This window comes from Oreochromis niloticus, unplaced genomic scaffold (genome assembly GCF_001858045.2).
Source record: "Oreochromis niloticus isolate F11D_XX unplaced genomic scaffold, O_niloticus_UMD_NMBU tig00007766_pilon, whole genome shotgun sequence".
Classification (NCBI taxonomy): domain Eukaryota; kingdom Metazoa; phylum Chordata; class Actinopteri; order Cichliformes; family Cichlidae; genus Oreochromis; species Oreochromis niloticus.
In genome coordinates this window covers 3737-10845 of record NW_020328759.1, presented here as the reverse complement: position 1 = coordinate 10845, position 7109 = coordinate 3737, and the positions used below count along the sequence as shown (strand labels likewise).

General features: G+C 42.0%; 1 long non-coding RNA gene across 1 annotated transcript; it reads left to right on the top strand.

The window, feature by feature from the left end:
* The first annotated feature begins 6411 nt into the window (after positions 1-6411).
* Positions 6412-6656, top strand: LOC112845529 (uncharacterized). The gene is made up of 2 exons (XR_003218370.1): positions 6412-6472; positions 6566-6656. It is a non-coding gene; the product is annotated as an uncharacterized LOC112845529 (long non-coding RNA).
* Positions 6657-7109: the final 453 nt, after the last annotated feature.

The window sequence follows — 7109 nt, the reverse complement described above, 5'->3', positions numbered from 1 at the left end:
AACCCAGGGTTGGATATAAGTAATGGCTGATTTTATTAGTGCATTTACAACTGTTGAAGTATTGCAGATAAGGTGGTTCCAAGTCATTGGACATGGGCTGCATCCTCCTGAGGACCCGGCCTTTGTGGTCTACGTGGGTCGGGTCCTCGGAAGATCGGGTAGGCCGGAAGTAAACTGCTGTGAAATTGGACGGTCTAGCCTTCAGATTTGCATCACCGCTGTGTCGGTGGAGTTTAATAAACTCAGCCGTCTGCTCCTTGCTATCTAAAATATAACAGGACACTGGTGTAAATTCTCAACCATCTGACACTTCTGTTTAATCAGTTTTCTGTTTGGCATTTATTCAGCTGTGTGAAAACCACCCGGGGATTAATAAAGTTTTATTTTATCTAATCTAATCTAATAACTTTAATCTCAGCCAAACCAATTTACTCAAAAGTGGTTAAAATGGCCAATTATGCCGTGGACCCAGAGGGTTAAATATACATCCTCTCTGGTTACTCTTGTATGAATGATACAACATTGGCAAAACACAGTGTGAAAAAATTCTAGATTGAAGTTTTTAATTTAACATACAAGTGATGACCTTTGACCTTAATCAGGTTTAATTTAATGCTGTCAGAGAAAATCTCATGTGCTCTTCATGCAGCTGAAGTTGTGCAGGTCTGAGATCAGCAGCTTTCTGAAACAGCAAACTGAGTTACTGGAGAATCTTGTCTTCGTTATCATTCCCCTCGTACGTTTTATTACTTCGATTTCAGCGTCTTCGCCACACACTGAAGCGTGCAGTTTACTTTGTGTGCACTCAAATGTAGGCAAGTCAACTAGCGCCACCTGTGGCCAAGTGCGATAGTGCACAGCCAGATTACCTTCTGACAAACATCCGGCTCTGGCTCCATCACCACGTTTTAATTCCAGTTTCATGCACAACACATTTGTAGCTTTCAGTGTTTTCTGTTCTTGCGTCTTGCACATAAACCTTTAAACTAAATTAAATGCTTCACTCACATATATGTATACATATATATTGCTTTTTTTTATTTTTCATTTTTTTCCCTCCTTGTATATCGTTTACTCTTCTTACTTTTGCACCTTTGTGGTCCAGCTACCCAATTTCGCTGTGTAAGAAACTGCACACTGACAATAAAACGCTCTAAGCCGTCGTGTAATCCATTTCTTTCGACAAAGTAACTGTATTCTGAATACCACCTTTTAAAACGGTAACTGTAACGGAATACAGTTACTCATATTTGGTATTTTAAATATGTAACGCAGGTACATGTATTCCGTTACTCCTCAACACTGCCTACAACACAAGCTTGATTATTTTAACAAACATTTGTGGGTGACGCAGCAGCTGGAGGAGTCTGTGACAAACATCCCAAACAGCAGAGCGCTACATCCTATGGTGTCTTTGTATGCTAGCTATAATGGTCACGGTGTATTGTACTTGAACAAACACTGACTACCAGCCTCAGACTGGGCACAGTGCTTTGTCTTAGGGCTGGGCCATATCACGGTACACACAGATAAGACTTGTGCACACAAATCTGCAGTAACTGCACATTTACACATGGCAGCCTCCTAAACCTGCTAAGCGCAGTTTCTTCATTCAACAACCTGACTTTAGACCGTGTGACCGTGACAACATACAATTTCTCTTTCTAGATTGAATGAACCTACTGCAGATGGTGGTAGTGCACAGTGTGCGTTGACTTTCTGTGACAGACCGAGCAGCGAAGGATACTTAGGCACAGGTTAAAGTCCAAAAAAAGGATTTTTTATTTAACCCAAAAACATAATTGGTTAAATCATGCAAAAAGAATGAAAATCTTGGGCCCATAAAAGAGGTCAAAATAACAGAACTCTACTCAAAGTTAGCAAACCATACTGATAACTAGGGGTGCAACGGATCAAAAATCTCACGGTTCGGATCAGATCACGGTTTTAAAGTCACGGATCGGATCAATTTTCGGATCAGCAAAAATAGAAAAAAAAAGACAAAAATTCTACTCGCCGTTTACTTATTTAAGTATTTTTTGCCTATTAAAAAACATTCAACTGAAGACTCATTCCACGCACTTATATAAAACAAATTAAGGTGCAATATGGACATTATGGACCATGCTGGGCAGCTCTGCATCATCTGCACATGGCCATAAACAACCAGAGGAGTCTGTTCAGTGACAGGTTGCTTCTCCCAAACTCAAGTCCTTTGTCCCACACGCCATCAAACTGTTTAACTCCTCGCTGGAGGGGAAACGGGACAGAGGAGGGGGGAACAAGTAAGCTGTAGTGCCTTTTCACTGTGCAATAGTTTTTGTTAATATCCAACGGTGTAATAGACTCACAATACTTGAAATGTGCCGTTCCCTTGTATCCTTATTCCTATTTATTCTATTTATCCCTTTTGTATACTCTGTATTTATATATGTGTAAACATTGTATATTTCTGCTCACATTCTGCAACTTCTGTGGGTGCTGTGCTACTGGAAACTGAATTTCCCGGAGGAACCCACCCGAGAAATAAATAAAGTTTCATCTAATCTAATGTAATCTATAGGGCAGTGCAGGCTTTGTATCTACCTCTCCGCTGTGATATAACGGGCGGTCACGGTCACGTGCTTTCCGTTGCCCTGGAGCTCCACCCATTTGTAGTTGGAGCAACAGAAGATGCCTGGACAGTTCAGCCATAACTTTAAACTTCTCCTGCTCATACATGCTTGGAAGGATCTTGTCACTGAAGTGGACGCGCAACGAGATATCATAGCGTGGGTCAAGCACGTTCATCACAGTTTAAACCTTGTTTGCACAACAGACGACGGCCTCCCGTCTGCAGCTAAACACCCCATTAGCTTTTAGCTTTAGCCCGGTCGGACTGGGCAGCAAAGGGCTGCTTAAATGCCGCAAACTCCTCTGCTCCGCTACTTGGACCGCTAGCGCTACCGCTTGACAGACTGACGACGCGCACCATACACATACTTTTTTTCTTTTCGAATCTTCGGATCACGTGCGTACCGAACCGTGGAGTGGGATCGGTTCGGATTTCGGATAAACCGTGATCCGTTGCACCCTACTGATAACTCAAACTGACCTAACTTAACGAGACAAAGGGGAAACTTAAATAGTGTCTGATCAGCTCACAAAAAGGGGTAAAACACACAAAACCTAAAACACACAAAACCTAACTAACTAACATAAAGAACTCCAATTCCCCCATGGTCCGAGGAATGACCAATTTGCAGCTTCCATCAAGGCTCGCTCCGCCTTTTCCACCTCTTGGCTCCTCAATCAACTGGAGCAGCTGCAACTAACGTAATCAGAAAACAAAGAACAAATCATGCATAACAGTGTAAACTAAAATGTGTGCACTTATTTTAGAATGCAGTGTTATGTGGTATGTGAATTAATTCTAAACCAAAACCAGTTATTTATTGTCCTGTAAATTAATTCTATATTTAAAGAACACAAATGTGAATGCAATGTTATGTATGAGCCTCTCACTAATAGGTGGCTATTACCAGTGTGGCTGTAAGTGCAGGCGTCACTTTCTTGTGCAGTGAGTCAGATGTTTTGCATTTTAAATAAACCGAAAAATGATTCTTGTTGTCTTTGCTAACGGCCTGTTTAGTCAGTCCATTGCTGGCACCGCATCTTTCAACATGATGTTTGTGGGTTGTTTGAATGCTCCAGGTGTAAGTGCAGCCACTCAGTCCTTACTCAGCATGGTGATAGATCCAGGCGCAGATGTGTTACAGGTTAATCTGGCTGTATGCTATGGCACTGGACAGGACTCCATTTGAGACTGCTGCAGCTACTATGTGATACTTCAGCCGATCCAGCTACAATATAACCATCATATGCAATTTTTGGAAATTAAATTATGAATATTCTCAACTTAGAAAGTTGATGTTTTAAAGCCAACTCACCTCAAACTCAAAAAACACACATGACACACCAACTGGCACACCTGAGCCACTCACTTCTTAAACCCACTCACTTTCAGGAGATCGACTCAGTCACACTGGCTCTGTTGCTTATCGATCATTGTCTAACTACTGTAATCCTGTCCCCCCACAAATGTTTGTTAAATTAACCAAACCTATACAGACTGTATCTAACTACCAACTCTCACTAGCTGTGACGATCAGTTATCTATTTTGCCCAAGTGTTTCTGACAAACAGTACATGATTGTCCAGGTGACCACAAACTCACTAAACCACCATTTCAAATAATTTTCAAATTGAATTCATTTCCAGAAAAAGACACAAATTAATCTCAAATGTCTCAGGTGAGATATTCAGTGTTTATTTGCTGGTTTGTCAGTAGCGGCTCCTGAAAAGCAAATCTACCACACATCTGTTTGACTGTCACCATTTATTCATGACACCAGTTAATCACTGGCAGAGGTGAAGTGGCGTCTCCACGTAAGGAGATGCTCAAAGCTGCGAAGAAAAATGTGAGCTGAAGTGCTGGATTTCAGCCAAATAAGGAGTAGGCTGGGTCATATCATACATTCACAGTAATACCAGTATAATGTTAGGCAACGATAAGAAAATGAAATATCGCAAAAGAATCTGGGTAAAACGCGTGCGCAGTGCCTTGTTTTCATATGCGCATGGTGGAAAAAGCATGGCGGCAAAGCAGAATGAAGAGCGAAAGTGGATCGTTGAATGAAACGGATGAACCAGAACTGGTTTGTAAAAATGCTGCAACTTCAGTGGTGTGGAACTGGTTTAGCTTTCGTCCGTCAGATACACAACAAAGCACTATTTTTGGTAGCGCATGCTAGCGGGCCGTCGTTATTACCATGTGTTTTGGAAAATATGGCACATTTAAAATCAATGCTTTGATTTTTTGAAAGTCGACAGCGCCCCTTATAATCCCATGTGCTTATGTATGAATTCTGGTTGTGTACTGACCTCGAAACGATTTATGTGGTACACGAAAATCTGTAAATGTTTCAGTACGACTTTGCTAAACTACGAAGCCGCACCGCTTGATGGATTGTCGAGCATTACGGCTACCGTAGGCAGGACCTCGCGGAGTGATACTACTGTGCTTCAACAAATATTACCGTATTGTGTGTGTATAACCTCTTTTACGTTGTGGATATTATACATGGTTAGTTGAGATATGTCGGCCTTTATTTTTGCACTAATAAAGTTGGAGTTGTAAATGATCTTGTCTCGTGTCAATTATATTGTCAGTTATATCGTTATCGCAAATTTCAAATGTATATCGTGATAAATATTTTTGGTCATATCGCCCTGCTCTATAAGGAGGACGGTGCCTTTCCTCCAACCTTTGACCAGTGACCATAGCGTCCTGTTTATCACACATAATAAAAAGCGTTTACTGTCTGGAGTGGGCTCTTTTTGTTTGGCCTCCTAAGCGAAGCAGTTGTTTTATTTTATTATTTTTTTAACTTGAGCCTTCAACTGCTTAATACATTTAGAAAATCTACTTTGGTATTTTTCTTTCTCTCTAAATGAACCCAACAATGATCGTCACCAGTTAATCTGTAACACAGCAGGATGCAAAAGATGCAGTCGAGTTTTTATTAACCTCACAATCATAAACATCCGCAGAGCTGTGATCAGGATCCTCCCTCAGAGGACACTCACCTATCCTCCGAAGCTTGATTTCGGGTTTCCAGTGATATCCAGCAGTCGCGCTGACGGTCGATCTCTTCCTCGTACTGGACGATCGTTTTTTCAACTCCAAGAATATTTGTTCAGCAGCAGCAGTTAGTCGCTCGTTGATAAACTCTCTCAGATACTGAACTGAAGGCATTGTTACTGCCACAGCTCACATAAAACAACAACAGAAGAGTCTCTGCTCAGGCACACAAGAGGAAAGCTAACGGCATTAGCGCCTTTCTTTTGTTTACGTCCGCCTGGTGTCACGTGATAAAGCTCCGACAGAGCGGGACTGTTAACGCACCTCCTCTCTCTCTCTCTTATTAATGAATGTAAAGTGTTACAGAGAGCTCGGGCAGTCAGTACAAAGCCGCTAACACCACAGTGATGAGCTGACTCTTTCGGTCCCACACTCTCGGCTCTGTTCACACACGCGCTTTCCTTTCTTGGGTCACACGTTGTTGTTCCGGCAGAGGCATTTACCTTTAACTGTTCCGCTGTCGAAGATTTCTCTCTGTTTCAAATCAGTTTCTAGCTGAAAACAATGTTGTTGTGTTTTACATCCATGAAAAACAAGAAAATCACAAATATTATCATTTGAATAGACAGAGAAACGAAGCAGAAAACATCAGAGACAGAGCTGCTGTGGAAGCACAAAACTATTTGATTGGCTGAGATAACTGAAACTATGATGTTAAAATGTAATTGGTCCCGCCACTGAACCTTGGTCATTGTGCTGCAGTGGAAGAACATTTTCATGTGCTGTCTGGCTTTAATAACTCCAAAGACATGTTGCTGCACCTCTTTTTGCTTCTATCTCACATTATAGGTGAGTTTAAGAACAGGATTAAAGTTTAGTTGAAGCTGCTGCATTAAGCAAATATACAGACTGCATTTCACTACTTTTCTTCTTTCTTTCCAGGACTAACAGCTGGAGACTCAATCACTCCTCAACAAACTGAAGTCACTGAAACAGAAGGAGAATCTGTCAAACTCACATGTAACTATGAGACGGGTTACAGTCATATTTACCTTCACTGTACAGACATGATTCTGACCTTCAGGCTCCACAGTTTATACTCAGGAAAGGAGCCAAAGGACTCGAGTGAATATATTCCTGATAAACGTTATAAAACCCAAACATCATTACATCAACTACTCTGACCATAACAGCCTAACCTGCAGACACAGCTCTCTACTACTGTGCTCTAGAAACACAGTGATACAAAGTGTATCACTGTGTATCACAACCCCTGGGGGGGGGTTGGAACGACCTGTAACCGGACGGTCGCCGGTTCGATCCCCGGCCTCTCTCTCCTGTTTTGTGCCTTGGCTTTACCTACCACCTACTGGTGTTGGCCAGAGGGGCCGATGCGCGATATGGCAGCCTCGCTCTGTCACTCTGCCCAGGGCAGCTGTGCTACAACCGTAGCTTGCCTCCACCAGTGTATGAATGTGAGCGTGAA